A 21,701-nucleotide genomic window follows, 5' to 3' on the forward strand; every position below is an offset into this window, starting at 1 on the left:
CTTGTAAATATTTTCCCCGGTAATACAAAGTTTAATTACCAAAAAAAAAAGAATTCCTTCCAAAAAAATATAATAATAAAAAAATTATCTATTAATATTTTAAACTAATTCAAAGTTATAACTTAAAATAAAATGTGATATTATATATTTTGTTTATTGGTAAAATATTAATGTAAAAAACTAATTAAAAATTCATAGTAGGGAAGAGGATGTTAGAGGAAAATAGAGATAGTGTGAGAATATTTATACTTTGAATTAATTAAGTATAAGTATATTAAATAATTAAATAATACTCAAAAATATTATTGAAATATTTAAATGAAAATAGAGTTCCAAGTAAGAAGATAAAAGTACAAAAATAAATTAAAATTTAGGAATAAAAAAATTATATTTATATCTATATTTATATTTATATGTATATTTGTGTGTGTGTGTGTGTGTGTGTGTGTGTGTATATTCACTCATAAATTTTCTTCTATATTAGATGGAAATATGGAGGTAAAAAATTAATTAAAAAACTAGAATAAAAAAATATAGAAAGACATAAATTGAGATAAGCTATGACTATTTGTACTTTGGAGCTATAAAAAAAACTAAAAGTTACTTACGATATTAAAAATTTATTGAGTTTAAAAATTAAATAAATTCAAGAAGCAAATTAAGATCTTACATAAAGTATACAAATTATTTATAAGGTAAAAAAATTAAATAATCAAGAAAAAATAGTTTAATAACAAAGTCATATTAATATTGATAAATCACGCAAACGAATATTTTATACGTAAATATTACTACAATATTTAGATATAAATTTACAGTAAGTTTAAATTTGAAAGCATAAAATACTTTTTAAAATGCGGTCCAAATTAGAAAATAGAATGATAAAAATTATTTGAATTTGAGATGAGAAAGTTTTTAAATTTTTATCAATATTATATTTAGAATGAGTGGGGTAGAAATAAATATTAAATTCAAACAAGTTAATAAAAATTCACATGACAATGTAATAATATTAGTTATTGAATAATATAATATTATAAATAAAGAACAAATAGAAAAATTAAAATTCAGATTTTTTATCATAGAGAAAAGGGTAAAACTTATTTAAATTTGAGATGAGAAATTTTTTTATATTATGATAAGAAAAATCATAATATGGATAAGTCCACATAACTCAAGTCTAATAGATAAAATCAAAAACTAAATATTGAATAAAAAAAATTAGAGATAATGTGAGGAAATTTGTAAATCATAAGTTTAGAAAATAAAATAAATTTAAATATACAATACTTAAAAAATTAAAAAAATTCGAGAAATATTTTAAAAACAAAATAAATATTTATTTTATGATTACAAAAATTTATATATATTAATAAATAGAGAAAAAATAAAAATTCAGATTTTTTATCATAGAGAAAAAGGTAAAATTTATTTAAATTTGAGATGAGAAAGTTTTTTATATTATGATGAGAAAAGTCATAATATGGAAAAATCCACATAACTCAAGTCTAATAGATAAATTCAAAAACTAAAATATTGAATAATAAAAATAAATTAGAGATAATGTGAGAAAATTTGCAAATCATAAGTTAAGAAAATAAAATAAATGTAAATATACAATATTTAAAAATATTATTAAAACTTAAAAAAATTAAAATTTTCGAGAAATATTTTTAAAACAAAATAAATATTTATTTTATGATTACAAAAAATTTAATAAAAAATAAAAATAAAAATATATATATATATTAAGAAATAGAGAAAAAAATTCAGATTTTTTATTATAAAGAAAAGGGTAAAACTTATTTAAATTTAAGATGAGAAAGTTTTTTATATTATCATAAGAAAAATCATAATATGGATAAGTCCACATAACTCAAGTCTAATAGATAAAATCAAAAACTAAAATATTGAATAATAAAAAATAAATTAGAGATAATGTGAGGAAATATGTAAATCAGCAGTTTAGAAAATAAATTAAATGTAAATATACAATACTTAAAAATATTATCAAAACTTAAATTTTTTAAAATTTTCGAGAAATATTTTTAAAATAAAATAAATATTTATTTTATGATTACAAAAATTTATATATATTTATCTATATTATATAAAGAATAGTAGTGTTAGTGATATTAAAAAAGTTACAAATTGATGAAAAGCCACATAAAACGTAATAAAACTATATATTAGATTAAAAATAGCAAAATTATATTAAATTATTAAAAATTTACTATTAGAAAGAAAGGGAAAGACTATTTGAATTTGAGATTAGAAAGTTCTTAAAACTATATTGAGAATGTTCAAACTATGGAGAATACAACGAAATTGAAGTCTTATTTATGAAAAATAAAAAAATAAATGCATATTTAAAAATACATAATATAGGTACTAATGAAAATTAGAAATTAAATTTGAATCTTAAAACTAAAAAGGAAAAAAATTTACGTAAAGAAATAAAATGACAATGAAAATATTACTACAATATTTAGATATAATGTGTTCAAACTATTAAGAAAATATTTTCCTATGATTAATATCTGAATTGAGTGCAGTCAGATTAAGTTTGAAAGAATAACATAATATTTTGAAAATGCGGTCCAATTTACAACATAGAATGATAAGAATTATTTAAATTTAAGATAAGATTTTTTTATTTCATAATTTTTTTTATTTTTGAAAATGTCATGTAAAGAAATAAAACAGTAAAAATATTACTATAATATTTAGATATAATGTGTTCCAACAATTAAGAAATATTTTTCTATGATTAAATTAAAATTCTAAAAATATAAATTAATTTCTAATATAGGTAATTTTACTAATGATAATTAAAAATTAAATTTGTATCTTAAAGCTAAAAAGAAAAGAAAATTTAGTTGCATCTAATACAAAAATAATTATAAGAGAACTCAATATATTTGGAACGTAATAATCAAATAACTTATGTATTAATATTTTAGACTAATTCAAAGTTACAATTTAAAATAAAATATGATATTATTTTGGTTATAGGTAAAATATTAATATAAAAACTATTTAAAATATAGTAGGGAAGAGATTTATAAAAAAAAATAAAGGTAGTGTGATTTATACTTTAAATTAATTGAAAAATAAATAAATTAAATAATTAAATTATATTTAAAAATATTACTGATAAATTTAAATGATTAAAAAATTCCGAATAAGAGGATACAAGCATAAAAATATACCAAATTTCAAGAATAAAATATTTATATTTATTAAAGACTATTCAAAAGATAATAAGCAAGATATTAATTAAATTATTAATCTAATAAAAAAATTATATGACAGTATAATAATATTAAATAATAAATAATACAATAACTATAAGAAAAGAACAAAAATAAAAAAGAATTTGCATAAAATGATGTGATGAACAAGACATATTTGACTTTTAGTCAAAAACAAAGTGATAATAAGAATTTTCTTAAATTAATATGATATAATGTGCTCAAACAACACAGATCACAACATGACATATTTAGTATTTTTTAATATTGACACCGAAACGAAATACAAGTACTAAAATCAAGGGATTAGTTGCCACAAATAAAATAAAAGTTGTCTACTACGAGATTTGAATAATAATTTTATATCTTACTTCAAAATTAATATCTAATGTTATATAACTTTTATATGTAAAGTTTATATTTTAAGGTTATTTGTACATAATTCAAACAACATAGATTACAATTTGATATAATTTGTGTTTGCGCATCGCGCGAGTACTAATACTAATATTACTTAAGGAGAAAAGTATAAGTTCACATACATACCCCTCCTTGTAGATATGCTCCTAGCAGCGCATTGAGATTGAAGGAGACAAAAGCAAAGAGATCAAAATAAACAAAAAGTATTACAAATGTCGTGTCATATCAACAATTTATGCTCAATAGACATAATTTGCTGCGCATTTGCATCTATATTCGTTTTTTGGGTCACATTTAACTTGTGCTCATTTTGTAAAAATAATTGCAAATGTACTCACTTTTTCGCATAACTTCAGCATACGGGGTTGAAGTATCAAGGGCAATCACGCAAAACTTCAGCATTCTAGTAGACGGGTCTGAAGTAGCAAGTGTGCTGAAGTTTTTGTTTGTAATTGCTGAACTTAAGCATAGTAGCTGAAGTTTTGTTCTCTATTTGCTGAAGTTTTTGTCTGTAATTGCTGAACTTAAGCATAGTAGCTGAAGTTTTTGTTTGTAATTCCACTAAATAAGCTAAAGTTTTTTTTTGTCCTGGACTCATTAGTTTTGTCATTAAGCTTTTTTAAAAACTTCAGCAGAAGATGTTGAAGTTATTTAATTTATTTATAAAAACTTCAGCATTAAATAAGCTGAAGTTTTTTTGTCCTTAATAAGTTTTTTCAAAAACTTCAGCAGAAGATGCTGAAGTTATTTAGTTCATTTGTAAAAACTTCAGCACTAAAAGCTGAAGTTTTTTGTCGTGATTCATTAGTTTTGTTATAAAACTTTTTCAAAAACTTCAGTAGAAGTTGCTTAAGTTATTTAGTTCATTTGTAAAAACTTCAGCACTATATAAGCTGAAGTTTTGAAAAAGCTTTACAACATACTAGATAAATAATCAGATTGCCAATAGTATCTAAATCATAAATTTTTGGAAACAATAAACGTGAAAAGAACAGAATTATCATTGTCTACTAACTTACGTACGTGGAAATATTCACAAATTATTGTCTACTAACTTACGTAATTATTTATAATTTATTTTTAAATAATCTGATAAACATATTTATGGCAGTCATCCTATGAACTGAAGTTTCATAGCAACACCAACAGCAGCAGAAAGAAGAAGGAGGAGGAGGAGGAGAAGAAAGGGGGCTGAAGTTATTTAAAAAGTGGGTACAAGTTAAAGCTTTTTTAAAAAATAAGTATAAGTTAAATGGGGGAGACCAAATAGAGCGCCCCGTGCAATTTGCTTCGAGATCGGTACTTAATGGGTACAATTTTTCAGTTAAGATATCTAAATAAAAAAGTCGGACAAATTTAAGGGGCGGTCTAGCTTCAGCTAATAAAGAACTTCTCACATCTCTCATGTTGATGTTGGTCAATTGATATGTAAAAAAGAAAACTAAATTAACTTGGAATAGCCTCCAAAAAATGGTTTTTCACTTGCAAAATTTTTGTGGGTGCTAACGGCTGGTTTAGAGTTAATAAATTGTTGGTGGTGCTTGAATAATAAAATTATGGTAAGACTTGGTTTTAAGCAATAATTTAGAATAATTCTCTTACTTAAAAAAAATCTATTCTAGATCGACATTTAAGAAAAGATAGAACTTGAATGTGTATACTCGCCATATGAATCATATCATTGTAAAGTTGACCTTGAGTATTACTCCCTCCGTATCATACTTTTATATTATCAGCCATGGTTATTAAAAATAATTGTCTTAAATTATTTGTCATTTTAAAAATTCACGATAACAGTAATTATTATTTTTTTCATTTTTACCCTTAGTAATAATTGTTCTTGAAGATGAAGATAACAACTAAATAGAATAAATATTCAATGAAGAGAGATTTTATTTTAAGATATAAATAAGAGTAAAATAATCTAATCTCTTTCCTAACGAATATTTATTAAAGGGCGTGTAAAAGAAAAACACGACAGATAATTTGAGACAAAGGGAGTATAATCTGGGTCATTAGAGAAAAAATTAAAATCGTCCCTTAAATTGTGGGGTTTACTGAAATAGTCCCTATTTTATGAGATGAGCAATAATAGTTCCTATTTTATGAGATGAGCAATAATAGTCCCTATAGTATGCAAAAGTGGTGCATATTTGGTCTAATACAATAAAACTGAGTAAAAGTCAGGGGAAAAAGTGCATGTTATCGTTGCAGATGTCAAAACATTTATTTTGCAAATAGATGTGGTATTTCGGTTGAATTATGTGTGAGGAAATAATAGAGATGGTAAATTGTTTCATAATTTATAATAGAAAAAAATATATTGTGTAGCTAAGTTACCCTGTAGCTTAACTTTATGCCTCTTTTAATACCCTAACACGTAAAAAAATAATTTAAAACCCCCTTGAACGATCACTTTAAATCAGTTTTTTTTGTGTGTGTGTGGGGGGGGGGATTTGGGGGGGGGGAGTGGCACTCAACTGATATGATAAGGCAGAACATCTTTGCTAATAAAGAATGATTTAGCAAATTACAAATAAAGGAAAATATAATAACTTTCTTCATTTAATTTTTATGTGAAGGTGTTTAACTAGTCACGGTATTTAAAAAGGAAAAAAATACTTTTAAAACTTATGTTAAACTTGTTATGATATTTTTGTGGCTATAAAATCGAGTTATTGAGGATGAAATGAGAAATTTAAAGTTAGATTATTTTTAAGTTAATATAAAAAGATGTCATTCTTTTTTTAACAGACTAAAAATGAAATAGTGTCATATAAAATGAAACATAAGGAGTGAAAACAGAGGACTAGGATGATATGCAGAAATTATAGTAAAAATTGCACTGGGCGCCCTATTTGGTCGGCCCCATTTAACCTATACCATTTTTTTTAAAAGTTTTAACTTGTACCCACTTTTTAAACAGTTACAATCCTCTTTCTCCTCCTCCTTCTTCTTCTTCTTCTTCTTCTTCTTCTTCTTCTTCTTCTTATTCTTCTTCTTCTTCTTCTTCTTCACCTGAGCTTGATAATTTAGTTTCAGTCCAAATTTGAAAGTTTATATATAACTATAGATTAGAATTTAAATGTGGTTTTTAGCTATATATTAGATTATATTACTTGAAATCATATGAAGTCCATTCATATTTGATGGTTTTATGGAGAAATCCTCACAAACATGTGCTGAGTTTTCAGAGTACTTCACGATTTCATATTCAACTTATGGTAAGATTGTTGACATATCTTGAGAGCATGGGTTGTGCAGCTAAAACGTGCTGAAGTTCAGCAAATATAGAACAAAACTTCAGCTAAAACATGCTGAAGTTCAGCAAATAGAGAACAAAACTTCAGCTAATAGAATACTTGAGTTCAACAATTACAAACAAAAACTTCAGCAAATAGAGAACAAAACTTCAGGTACTAGAATGCTTAAGTTCAACAATTACAAACAAAAACTTCAGCCAACACTTGGTTCAGCAATTTGCTACTTCAGGTCGTCTACTAGAATGCTGAAGTTTGCGTGATTGTCTTTGCTACTTCAGGCCCGTATGATTGAAGTTACGCGAAAAGTGGGTATGCTTGTAATTTTTTTTGCAAAGCGGGTATAAGTTAAAACGTGACCCAAAAAACGGGTATAGATGCAAATGCACCAAAATTCTCTTATTATAGAAGCGACAATTGAGCTCCATCAGGAGTCAGTGTAATCAACATGCCTGCTTAGGCTAGAGAATTTTGCCACTGTTTTTCTATATTATTACGTTGAATGCCATAACAGAATTTAGTAAATAAAGACAACTTCTCAGCCAATTTAAAGGGCCACTTATAAGTCAGTGTCATCTACATGCCTGCTTAGGCTACAGAATTTTGCCACTGTTTTCTTTATTATATTACGTTGAATGCCATAAGACAATTTAGTAAGTAAAGACAACTTCTCTGACAATTTAAAGGGTCACTTATATAGGTAAAATAGCTCTAAAAGTTGCAGGCTTTGCCTTTTTTGCTAAGTCAGTGTATTAATAGCATACGACATGGACTTTTTCCCCTGACAGCTGGAGGTAACTTTGGTGCTAATCTAGCTAAAAATTTATAGGACAACAACAATCCAGTATAATCCTATTTAGTGGGGTCTGGAAGTATTGTGTGTACGCAGAGCTTACCCTATCTGGGCAGAGAGAGTTGTTTACAAATAGAACGCATCCTTTCCTCCTACAACTTCTCACAACAATCCCACTTAGCTAAAAATTTATACGAGGTTTATTTTTCCCTGCTCTTCTTCTGCACCAAGGGTAAATGTTTCTTTCTCACAACTTTGTGCAGCAAGGGGTTTCACTCAGAAGAGTTGTACCATAATTGGTAATATACATTTTCCTCATTTAGTTGCCTTTTCTGCTATTCGATCACATCTCTCTCTTACTTTCTCTATATCATGGGATTTCTCAGTTGTGTAATTTGTTGTATTTTCCTGTGTAAAAGGGCTGGTCTTGGTGTAATGTATTGTAAGATTAGGATTTCTATTTGGGAAAAATTGGTGGATGGTGCTAGGGTTTGGAAATTTGAGAAATTGATAAAATTTAGAATTTTATCTGATTCGTCCTCAATAATCCAGAAAGAGGATTGTGATTCTTGTAGTAATAGGCCCAAAGTTAAACACCTTCTCACTGTAAGACCTGCTTCGACACTTTCATTTGTAGTCTTTATCGTTATTTTTGTTTGGATATTGTTATAGTATAGTAACATAAAAATCGTCTTGCTATTCTGTTGTTCCCTAATTTAGTCAAGATAGAGAAAGCTAAGGATCTATTAATCATAAAATGCATCAGTTTGCCATTGCAGATCAAAATTGCTCTTTATTCTTTCTAACTATATAGAAGATCCCTAGAGCAAGCAGGAGACCGTTGTCATCTCTGCTTGCCGACATGAAGGCAGTTAGGTATTTTCATCTGCCTTTTGTGCTATGAGAAATTTCCCTGCGCTTCCGTATAGCAACAGGTTGCTAAAGTTGGTTGACCATGCTGTCTATGAGATAACAACGCACAGAATTTTTGAACTTCTTCCGCGTAACCTCTCTGCATCTGTCAGTGTCATAAACATGCATGTCTGGCCCAAATGCTTCATGCCAGCCCATGAAAAACCAAAAATCTAAAAAGATAGTTATTTGTAACTCAGTAAAATTCCACCGTCTTTGATATTGCACACGTGTTTCGCTCTCACTCTCTTCTGTTAAAACATTCGCTCAGTAGGATAACTACGACAAGTTACAGCAAACGTTTGGATGCAGTGAACTGAAACAACACTCTTCTTAGGCGGCGAATTTGGTTCTCTCTCGCTACTGTTAGGTACCCTTCTTTTTCATTGACTTTGTTCCTCTTGATTTCTACCCTTGCACTCCAAAATTTATCCTTATGCTAAAAGCCCTAATTTCTTTTATTCTCTTATTATGATTTTGGATAAATTGGAAAAACTGTGTGATTATGTAATAATTTGGAGGTCTCCTTCTCCATTAATAGATTTCGCAATCGCTGTGGATTTTTTAAAAATCAACTGAAATTCAATTGGGTATTGCTTTCAAATTTGATGGGGTTAACGCTATTACACTATCAAGCAGCTTAGTTGCAGTCATTACTCAACAATTCCTATGTGCCAACTTGTGTAACTGGGCCTGCCTGCCATTGACAAATTGGATTCTTTCTAACTGTATTATGTTTTCCCAAGAACTCACTACATTGAACTTTCTGAAGCTAAACACTATTTTACAAGAAATGAATTTTCTTTTTGACTACTGTTTAGAAGGGTAAGAAAGTTTTGGTTTGACCAAGGGAAAAGAATAGTTGAAAATGTTAAACCTAGAGCCTTCTTATTACGCTTTATGATGAACAATATTAAACCTAAAATCGGAAAGAAAGAGAGAAAAGAAATTAAACCTAAAAAGCTTAGCTCATTTAACTTAAATCATTGTGACATAACATTTTGGATTGGTTTGAAATTAAGGCTTGACGTAAAAGTTGTTCAAACACTTCATTTTCTTCATGTAAAATTGACCAATTATTGGACTTCCTATTGATGTGCTTAATAGAATCAAAAGGTAACGTGGTTCCCATTTCTGGTCTTCTGATAATCCCAAAATAATACATTTGCTGTTTGATATGGCTACTGTTGTGTGGTTAAAATTTTTGGTTTCTTAATTTATTTTTCTTCTTTTGATATGAAAATAGTTACAGTTTACTTTGCGCAAAGTGAAAGATAAGTTGCATTTAGTGGTTCGTTTGGTTATGCCGTTGCTAAATACTTCAAATGTGACCATTCAACTGTACTCACTTGAAGAAAAGCTTTATCTTACCACGAGCTACATATAACATAAAATGTGTTTGAGAATCTAATAAGCTGCTAAAATTGATCATTTAACCATGTATATATTACGTAGATCAATGCTATTTGTGCAATTCCTATTTTTTCTGCTTTTGATATAAAAATAGTTACAGTTTACTTTGCACAAAGTGAAAGATAAGTTGCATTTAGTGGTTCATTTGGTTATGCCGTTGCTAAATACTTCAAATGTGACCATTCAACTGTACTCACTTGAAGAAAAGCTTTATCTTACCACGAGCTAACATATAACATAAAATGTGTTTGAGAATCTAATAAGCTGCTAAAATTGATCATTTAACCATGTATATATTACGTAGATCAATGCTATTTGTGCAATTCCTAATTTGTATTTTTGATTTGGTAAAATTTCTACCGGATCAGATGATCTGACCTTCTGAAATTAATGACTGACTTTCTGAAATTAAATCAATATTGACTTTCAGCCAATGTTTTTTTAATGAATCTCTTTGTACAAGTCATTAGAACTATTTCTTAGTATGGTTGCACTATTGTTTGTTTACTGACCATGAATTTTATAACGTTTAAAAATTGTAGGACTCTTGTACCAACTGATATTAGGGAGCAACAAATTTTAATATTGATGGACTCTGGACAAACAAACAAGCGTCCCTGCTCTGAAAAGAAATGTCCTGATAGGAATATTAGACGACGCGAACAGTATAAACTTAAGATGGCGAATGAAAAAAATGCACTATCATTATAGGAAATACTCAAAAATCAGGCGTTGCAACATAATCGCTTTGAAAGAGCGACTTCTATCATCTCTACCGATATAACAACATCAGCACATTTACAGTGTACTTCTAATACAAAGGGCTCCTACTATACTTCCAAAACAGGTTAGTATACTAATTTTATATCGCAATCTATACAGTATGCAATTGTTTCATTGTTTAGAACAAATATAATTTTCTTGTGTGCATGACTATCTACCATAAATTTAACACTATAGACATTTGTTGCGCTTATGCCTACTATGCAGAGAGTAAGGTTACAATGCTTCTATCATTTCCTCCTTTTGACAAGGGAAATCCTCTTTGCACTTATGAGAAAGGCAAGTTGCCTAAAGTTACCATAATTTTACACTAATATACAAGACATTGTGTTGACTAAAAAACTACTTATCTGGTAGGTTCAATGTCGGCTATGCCTAATGAACAAAATGATACAATCGAGATAATGATAACTAAAGGTTTGTATTTGTGTCATCTTTAGGCAATATCATTTTGTGCTTACTATTTTACTCCTTACAACCTCTACAACATGCAGGTCGCGCTCGAAATAACAAAACTGCTATGAATATTGAATTACGTTCAGACTATGTGCCATTAAAAAAGGTTCCAAATTGTAAATTTTACTTTGCGAAAAGATTTGAAAATGAATCTCCTGGATTTTATTGTGGCACTGGTACAGTTAAGATAATTTTACATTGAATGCCCACTAAGCTACATGATCTATATTTTGAGAATAGTGAAAAATCCCAACACTTTCGAATATACATCAGAACATATAATAATACATTTGCATTTACATCACTTGGTGTAAACTATGATATAGACTTAGCGTGAAGGAATCATGGTATCTATACTTTTAGAGTTCAAGGACGAATGTATCACCTAATAGATGATTTGTATCCCGAAGGTAAAAAACCAAAAAATCTACAGTTGTACTTTTATGACAACAACAATGAGTTAGCAAATAGAATAGCATGCTCTAACAAAGTTAATGAATCTATAGTGAGGGAACTGATGGATATGTTGACAGTTAACCCGTACTCCTTTTTTATCCGATCTTTGATAGATATTCATGACCTACAAAACTTCCATATTGGATTGAAATGTGATCCTGATTTAGATCAACGAATATTTAATTTGCCAACTTCCTCAGCAATTGTTTTTGATTTTTCACATGAGGAATGCGAGTTTTTAACCAAAATTGTCCCTTATCTTTGGGAGTAGGTTTACTTTTATCCTTTAACTATCACTCTGAGCACCTTTAGTCCCTTATGTTTAGTAAAGTGAAGCATTTTTGGTCTTACTAACAGCACTTGGTTAAAATTTAACGGTGACTACACATGCCACTTTTAAAAAGTAAATCCAGCAGTAAAAGCTAAACTCATTCCCCCTTCTCCAAATTCCACGGCTACCATGAACCTTAGAAGAAAAGCTTCCATGGTAAAGAAGAAAATTAAATTGAAACACCTATATGTTATCTAAGTAGAACTTAACAAGTATTCAAGACTTCTCTTCAATCAACCTCGAACACTGAGGCAGCCCCCGGAAGATCACCTTCTCGAAGAAGTCAAGATGAGCCAAAAAGGGTCTCGATAGGAAAATGGTGTATCGGTCCAAACGGTCGAATGAACCATGTCAGCATAGAATAATTGAGCCCTTGACAGCGAAAACATGTATACTTGTGCCAAGTAATCAAAAGAGTATCTTTTACCACCAAAAACGCTTCGCGCTTCAAAGAAGTATGCTACTTTTACGAGAAGATATTTATCTAGCCTCAAGTGAAAATTGAGATGTTATTTTTCTTCAATCAGGTCTTTTCACCAAACTATACCCTTCCACCTGCAAGAAGCAACCCTGATGTAATGGCAATTGATATCAGGTAAGGTTGTCAGTTGTATAATATTTGATGTGTTTTCTCAAATCTTGCAGTCACATTTCTGTGTAATACATGCTTCATTTAAAAAAAGTTCTTTTTTAGTTGTTGTGTGTATGGCACTTTTAGTGGTTCCGGCTCATTGAAACTTGCTGTATATGTTGGGACAAACTGTTTTGTAGGTTCATCTAGTTCCGCTATCTACACGAATTGGTTAGTGAATAAGGATTAGTTGTAACCTTGCTTAATCGGCCTCCTTAAAGGAAGATAAGATATAAGAATTTACTGTTCTGTTAAACAGAATATTAATATACCAGACTCCGAAGGCTTCTGTTGGCTCACCTTAAATGGATGTTTTGGTGTCAGTTTTCTTGCCTGCTTAATGTCTTTACACTGCTAGTTTCAGAAATAGGTCATCATTCTTATCTTTGTCTAGATCACTATCATAAATAGGACGAAGTAACTACTCCAAACAGCTTGAGTACTTAATAATTTATGGAAATTTTAGTAGGATAAATATCTGTTATTTTGAAGTAAACAATGAAACTTCATTCTTTACATAGAAACTTAGAATCTGTTATCTGAAATCTTACAAGTAGCTTTGGCATTGAATGAATTTGTTTTCTAGATCAGTAGCTAACAAGCTTTCAAAAGAAGTCTTTAGGGAAATCAATCCTTTTGAATAGTGATCTGGAACTTAGACTAAAGGTTGTTGCATAAGTTGTAATACCATCAATTTCAGAAATTCTTGTAGATTACGGATAGATTTACAACAGAATCTATCATTGCCTCATGATCAAAATGGGCAAATGGAAAACAAATATTTTGTATGACTGGTCGAAAAGTGAAGCAGCAGTGTCGGATCCAACTACACTAATATATATAATCTCAAATATCAAGTTTCCAGCATCTATTCAAGTAGTCTGTTTCTGATTGATTTTTCAAGCTTTCTGACTTCTTTGTCCTACCTTTTGTTTAAATCAGGCAAGCATGGGGCCCTGGCATGGATATTATAAACCCTCATTTTCTGGCTTTTGCCGCAGCTGAGCGTCAATTCCTGCAATCGGAGTATGATGACTATGCCATTGCTAGCAGTGGGAGTTTAGCATGTTTCCGCTACGTTGCAATCATCGTAAGTAAAAACTGTGTAATGCTTCTACGATTTAGTGATTCTGTTCGTAAGAATAATATTATTGAAGGTGGGTTATCTTCTATTCATGCAGTTGATGCTACTCTTGCTGATTCGCCAAACATTGATGGCCACAAGGGACTTTTCAATGGTGCAGGACTCATCTATATTCTTCAACGTAAGTTAGAGTTGTAGCTCCGTATATCTTTAATCAATAACTTGTGCTGGAGAGTGGCAGTGTCATGCTGTTCCAATACTCGGTCCTTTCATTAGGTTTGCATAACTGAATATGATTAAAATGTATGCCGTCTCGTATCAAAAATTAATATGACATTTATATCATGTTTCTGTAGTTTAAGTTGTTCGTTGTGGATGCATGTTTATTATGGACAACTTCTGTTTTATTCTAATCATTCTATACATAGCGAGACTTGCACAGACACTCTAGTAAATCTGTCTGAAGCATGTTTTGTGAACTTCAGTTTCAGATTTCACTTCTACAGCTGGTGGCTTTCCTCCTCCCTTATTATGTAATGGCTCGGACATGGTACATGATACAATGCCGAAGAAGGAGGCAGGCGTGTTAACCTAATCGGTTATCCTAATCATTCTCCTTCCTCTTGCCTTCTGCCCTTCAATTTTGCATACCTTTTTTAGTTCTTGGTTGGCTAAATACGATGAAACCATAGTCATAAAGAACCGAATCAAGTACAAAGAGAAGATGTGCATCTCTGATGAACCTGAGAACTAAAATTGCTTAGCTCTGCCTTATTCGAAGTAGCTTATTGGAATAAAATCAGGAAATTGGTTCCTTGGTAACTATTGCTAATTTGCTACTATTGATTCATCTCTTCTTTTCTTTTTTTTCAAAAACTTTTCAGGCAGTTAGTTTTTGTCTATTAGTTTCTGAAGCACTACAACTTCTACGCTCATACATCATTGCTAACTTAAAAGACTTCCATAGAGCCAATTTCATTTAATGACTCCTTTTCCTAACAATTTCTTGGATTCTCATATGATCGCTATGGTAACCATGGCTTATCCTAATACAGTTAATTCTAGTGAAATGAACCGCTGGGATTTTGAAAGTGGATTTGCACTCAATTGCTCCAGACTAAATTATCCTTGACAGAGTTGGTAGTATATGCATCTTGAAATATAGTGTACTAAAAAAGACAACATTAATGCTTTTCTTTAAGTTGTTTAATTCTGCTCTGTAAGTTGCTGTCCATTGTTAGAATTGCTTGAATGTTGCTATGTAATACTTTCTATCCAACTCAAGACCTTTTCTTTTAACGTGGTTGAGCTGAATATGAGAAATTTCATATAGTTTCATGCACATATACACAAATGATATTTTTAGTGAAGAAAGACATCTCGACTTCCTTTTCCGTTTTCTTGTTAGAGATCTTAGGCTTCTGATGGTTCTGAAGCTGCAGACGGAAAGTTCTTTTGCTTTATCTTACATGTTAACGGTTGATTTCAGGCTTAAGAAGGAAGCCATGGTTGGTAGCATGACCTTTTGCAGCCTTTCTCGTCTCTAATGTTGGACAAATGCTGCTGCTGTACATCAACCTTCTCTTTCCCTAATATCTGTATTTATCTTCCAAGGTGCAAAAGTTTAGCTTAGCACTTTGGTGCTGAAAATCCCTTAGCTCTTTGAGCTACATATAAGCTCTTCCCCAGTTTCTCCTACCCGTGAACTCGTAAGCAAATGTAAATATGTGAGGATTTGAGTTCACTAGCGGTTTCTATCACCTTGTTCTATAATATCAGATATGAAATTTCTAATGGAACAGTAAGTTATCTGCATTTTGTTGAGGTAAAGCTTCATTTAAATCATCGCAACCTTGCGATACAGAGGTCAGTTTCATTGGCAGTTTTTGCCCAGTATTGCATGTTTTATCTGAAAATATCGGTCTATGGGGATGGCAACATACAGATCCAGGCAGTTTTGGACAGGGCCTCTTTTCTGTGCTTATAGTGGGAAGTTATATTTATTACTATTATATCTTCTCTTTTTTCTTCTCTTCTGGCACTTCATTTTTTTGAAGATGCTGTAGAGGATTAAGTGAAAGCCAGAAAATTGGTTAAATCAAGATTCTTCTGCACTGAAAGATCTGAATAAACTTTATTTTGCATTGTTCTCAAGATTCTTATATTTATTTTTGAAACTTGTGGTAGTCTAGTTGATGCATCGGTGAGGAGGTGTGAGCGACTGGCTGTAGTGGGCAAGCGGAGAGGTAGAGGACGACCTAAGAAGTATTAGGGAGAGGTGATGAGACAGGACATGGCGCGACTTAGGATTAATGAGGACATGGCCCTTGACAGGGAATTATGGAGGTCGAGTATTAAGGTTGTAGGTTAGGGGAGAGTTGTGAATATTTCTACAGCACAATAGAGTGAGACTAGCCAGTTAGGAGTTGGACTAAGAATGTCATTGGTCGTCTATTGATGCAGGGTTTTACCTGCTAGTTTTACTATACCAGCCATCTTTTTCGTATTTCGTATTATGTATTTCATATTTATTGTATTGCTGTTATTTTATTATGCATTTTTATAGTACTAATATATCGGCTTCTGTTGCTTTTGAGCTGAGGGTCTCCTGGAAACAGCCTCTCTACCCTTCGGGGTAGGGGTAAGGTCTGCGTACATATTACCCTCCACAGACCCCACTTATGGGATTATACTGGGTTGTTGTTATTGTTGTTGTTGTTGTGGTAGTCTAGTTGAAAGGTTCACACATGATCAAGCAAGCCTGTCCTCTAACTCACTCTCTAGAAAATTACCCCTATCCAAAAAGGAATAGAAAGAAATGTTCAGAGGCTCAAAACTCGGAAAAGGCATTTTCTTAGATTTAGCGTTCGGACCAACATCTTTTTACCTAATTTTTTTGAGTCCTTTTGGTTAATTTATAGCTATGTCTCTTGATTGGAGTTCAGCTAATCATGGTGGCCATAGTAATAACATAAAGAGGAGTTCCAATTCATGGTGGTCACTGTGTACAGTATAATTTGTATGGCACTCTCTATCAAGTTTCAAGAAAGTATGTTCCTCCTTTCGGTCATGAAACTAATAGTGGGCAGTTAGAACTAACTACATTATTTTGCGATCTTTGAAGACAGAATAAACTTACAATTCTCTATTCAAATCAGTCAAGTTTGAACTGAAAAAGAGAAAAAAACGAACAATACCAAACTTAATTAGGCATGATATCGGTATAATATTTTAAGCAACTGAATATCTGAAATACCAAATCGAAATATTTGAAAAACATATTGAGTTGGCCGATGGGAAATGAAAAGTAAATACTTTTTAGAACCCAAAGTTTACATCAAATTAAACCGGACAAAATAGTCTCCTGGCCACTTAAACTTGTACCCGATTGTCATGCCGATAAATGAACTTTCAAAATTCTCATATGAACACTTCAACTTGAGCATAAGTGAACTAATAAATACCTCTAACCTATGACTCAATCTACGTGGTATCAATTATTCCTAGTCAGCTATTGTGCGTATACGTCACGCCTGGCAGGAGCATGAATGTGATTTTTTCAAGAGGAATTTTCAGAAACCACTATTGTTTAGTGGCTATTAACTTACTATAACTACCATATATATAATTACTTCATATAGCTACTATTCAGGTGTTACGGTAGTGTATTCCCTATATTCGCGCTGCTGTATTCATGAATACAACATCAAAAATGCCTAAAAAACAGGGTAGACCAGCTGTCCGCGCATGTATTCACATGTATTCGCGCCATGTATTCATGAATACAGCAGCAAAAAGCGCCTAAAATCAGGGCATTCCAGCTGCACGCGCATGTATTCACATGTATTCGGTCTGATGTATTCATGAATACAACAGTAAAAAAGCGCCTAAAATCAAGGTAGTCCAGCTGTATGCGCATATATTCACATGTATTCGCACCAAGTATTCATGAATACAGGAATGGCAATTACCTTAAAAATATGTATGTCCAGCCGTCAAAGAGAGAGGAAAAACATAAATAGCGTATTTCATGCCTCAATGGTAGTATATACCATAAATACTTATTTTGCTATAAAATATAAAAGGTAACTATAGAAAATAATATTTTAAAATAATTTTGATTTATAATAAATAGGGTGTATACCTTTGCTATGGGAGGTAAAATTTCCTTTTTTTTCAATGGACAATTGTAATAAACCCAAGGGCCCATCTATTTAGAGGGCTTCTTCTTCCTTCTTTGGCCTACAACCTCCATTTTTGATTTATACAAGCTTTAAATTTCTTCTTCCTTCAAATTTTTTACAGATTCAAGTCAAATTATTTCTTCTCTAGGTCAATATTTTATTCTTCAGGCTAAGAATGCAATGGAAAATCATGTAGTGTGTCGTTGTGGAGTTGACGATGTTGTGTGCATAACCTGGAAGCCCACTAATCCGGGTAGAAGGTTCTTAGGATACTCAAATTATGGTACAACTAGTCGTTGTAATTTTTTCAGGTGGGTTGACCCACCTTTTTCAGATCATTACAAACAAGTAATTTCGGGACTGCTATCAAGAATTCGCATCAATGGGCAGCGAAGCAACATGGGAAAATAATATGTCATTGTGTTTGTTGTTGTTGCACTGCTCTTTGTAGTGTTATTCTTAGCTTAGGATCTTTTGTTATATGTTTATTCTTAACAAACAATGACAATGTCAAGTGCATAAAGTATTTTACTGCAATAAAAAGTTATGCTTGGCATTAACATCTGAACATATATTATACAAGTTCAAAACAACTATTTTGATTGTCACTAGCAGGCCATCAAATCTGCATACTAGCAAAAACCAGTTTACTAGTGTGTTTAAAACCAAACCAAAAGAATATTAATTAAGTTATGAATATTTCAGACCAATTCTTCCATAGAATGACCTACAAATAAGTTTTGATACTAACTGTCACACCTCCTTTTTACCGCCCCCGCGGGGGTACAGGGGAGTTTTTCCAATTAAAGGACAATCGAAACGGGATTTATTTATTTATTTCAGAGTCACCACTTGGGGGATTTAGGGTGTCCCAAGTCACCAATTTTAATCCCGAATCGAGGAAAAGAATGACTCTGTATTACAGTCCGCGAACCAGAAATCCGGATAAGGAATTCTGTTAACCCGGGAGAAGGTGTTAGGCATTCCCGAATTCCGTGGTTCTAGCACGGTCGCTCAACTGTTATATTTGGCTTGATTATTTGATATAATACGTATTATAAACTTATGTGCAAATTTTATCCTTTGGCCGCTTTTATTATTATATTTTTAAAGAATGTGAACATCGTTTAAAAAACATGTCTTTGGATTGCGTCACATAAAATGCATCCACGATCCGGAACGTATTTTTATTCAATGTTTTGGGATTTGGATTTGGGTCTCATAAATGCGTACCCGTGTTTAAGAATGTATTATTATTATATCGCGCCTAAAGCGATTAGCGCTTTATTACTTTGGGGAAGGCCGTGAAATTAGCTAAACGGCCCATCCCGAAGTTTAAGTAATCAATTTAAATTTTACGAGGGCCCCACAATTTGTGTTTTATTTGGCAAGGCTCGTCTCATCTTATTTTAAAAAAAAACAGTCCTAAAATACTTACATTTTCCTATTGAAATTTGTCTCTACAAAATAAAAGAAAAAATATCTTAATTTATTTACATGCTTGAGTTGTTATAGATGAATTTTGAATATGATTCATAAAATCTGAAAATGATGCAAACATGACAGTCCGTTGTCACTGCAGGCCCAGACCCAACGTGTATGACATAAAACTAAACTTGGGTCGTCTTATTCACATGTTATTACCTAGTTACATTATACTAGGCATGCTATCAGTTTGTCAAATTAAAAAAAAACTTAGCAATCTAATTTTAATCCTAGACCATTTACATGCTGAAATTAACCAATTTATTTTAACTAAACAATATTTTTACCAAGTTCCTACTAGATGGCCTATTCGTTTGATTTTTTTTTACTTGACGGAGTTACTACACCATTTATTTATTTTTGGCAATATGTAGATAGTTCAATCGTTAAGCTATCGTCGGATGTTCCACTATATGTATTAAATAGCTACACGATTCTGATTTTTTGCAAACTAAATAAATTATACATACAAATAAAATTCAGAATATAATTAAAGCTAATTCAGAATTTCAACTCCTCATTTTTCGTATTCATGCTTCATATTCGGATTACAATAACCAGCGTGTCAGATGTGTACCTGATATTGGAAGCAAAAGAAAATGAAGATGAGAATCAGCAGCAGTAATAACAGTACAACACAGCAACAACAGCCCAACAACAGTAACAACCCAGGAACAGAGTTTGCAAACCAGTGGAGCAGTAATCCCAAAAAAAACAAAAGCTTCAAGCTTTGATGAAACAACAATTAATTCTGATTTCAAACAATGAAAGAAAGCAGAAGTTTTTTTTTTGTTTTTTTTATTTTATTTTGAAAGTTTAAATATTTTTCGGAATTTTCTCTCTCTTAAATGTTCAGCCCTTTTTCTTTCTCTTATTTTCTTTTTTTGTTCTCTCTCTCGTTCTTATTCTTTTCTTGTTATTCCCCTCTTGTTATTCAAGACCTTCCTATATATAATCCCAACCCTTTATCTTCCCACTCATCCTCATTATATTAAATAAATATATCACACCACCCCATTATATTTTGTCCCCCATGTCTAACATAAACAAATACAAGATTCCCCCACACTAAAATTTGTCTTGTCCCCCATGCCTAACATAAACAAATACAAGATTCCCCCACACTAAAATTTGTCTTGTCCCCCCTTTATATTAAACAACTATATCACAACCCACCCCATTATATTTTGTCCCCCATGCTTCACATAAAAAAATTGCAAACATGTACAATTCCTAAACTACCCTTCCGACCTTATTACAATTACTATTTTACCCCCAAACGTACTGCGATTTACCACATTACCCCCATCAGCTATAACAAATCAATTAATCACACTCAACCAAAATATAGCCCATATGACCAATTTTTACATAAATTCAAACAACAATATGAACACGGATGAACATCATAACAATAATATCACATGAACACAAATTGAACTACAAAGAACAACTAAAATTTGATTGAACAATATTTTTAGCAACAAACAAACCTATTTTCAGATTCAACAACAACAACAACAAACAAGTATATTCAGATTTCTAAATTCAATAATATTGAACTTAAAATCAACTCTAACAACATTACAACAAACAATTCCTATATTAAACTTAAACAAGATTATGAGACAAATTCAAGAAATAATCATAAATGATAAACAAGAAATCAAACTATACAAATTTCGGATTCAAGATCAACCAAACAAAGTATGAACATGAATGAAAATATTCAATAACAATAACAAACAAACTTTGTTCAAACTTCGAATTAAACTTAAACAAAACAAATAAATATATTCAAATCACTAATCTTCAAATAATCAATTAATCTTTCTTAATTAAATTCAACAAAAATTATAACAAAGATACATGATCCAAAAATTAAAACCAAAACATAACTTCACATTAAATCACTGAATTAAAACCAACTTCAAAAAATGAATACGAATTAAATCTATATTAACAACAAACAACGGATTTAAACGATTTAAACTAACACCTTTCTACATTAAAACTAAATCCTCTTAAAATTAATAAAACAAACTGAAAATAATTAAATTGAATCTTCAACTTAAATCTAACAACAATATAATTAAACTAACAATTTTTATCTAAAACAAAATAAGAAAAATAAAGCAAACTTATGCTAATTCAAAATCTGAAAATATCAAACAAATTATGGACGTAATAGAACTTAGAATAACTAACCGTGAATGACCAACGACGAACATCGAACGAA

This window comes from Nicotiana sylvestris, chromosome 6, assembly GCF_000393655.2.
Source record: "Nicotiana sylvestris chromosome 6, ASM39365v2, whole genome shotgun sequence".
NCBI classification, from domain to species: Eukaryota; Viridiplantae; Streptophyta; class Magnoliopsida; order Solanales; family Solanaceae; genus Nicotiana; species Nicotiana sylvestris.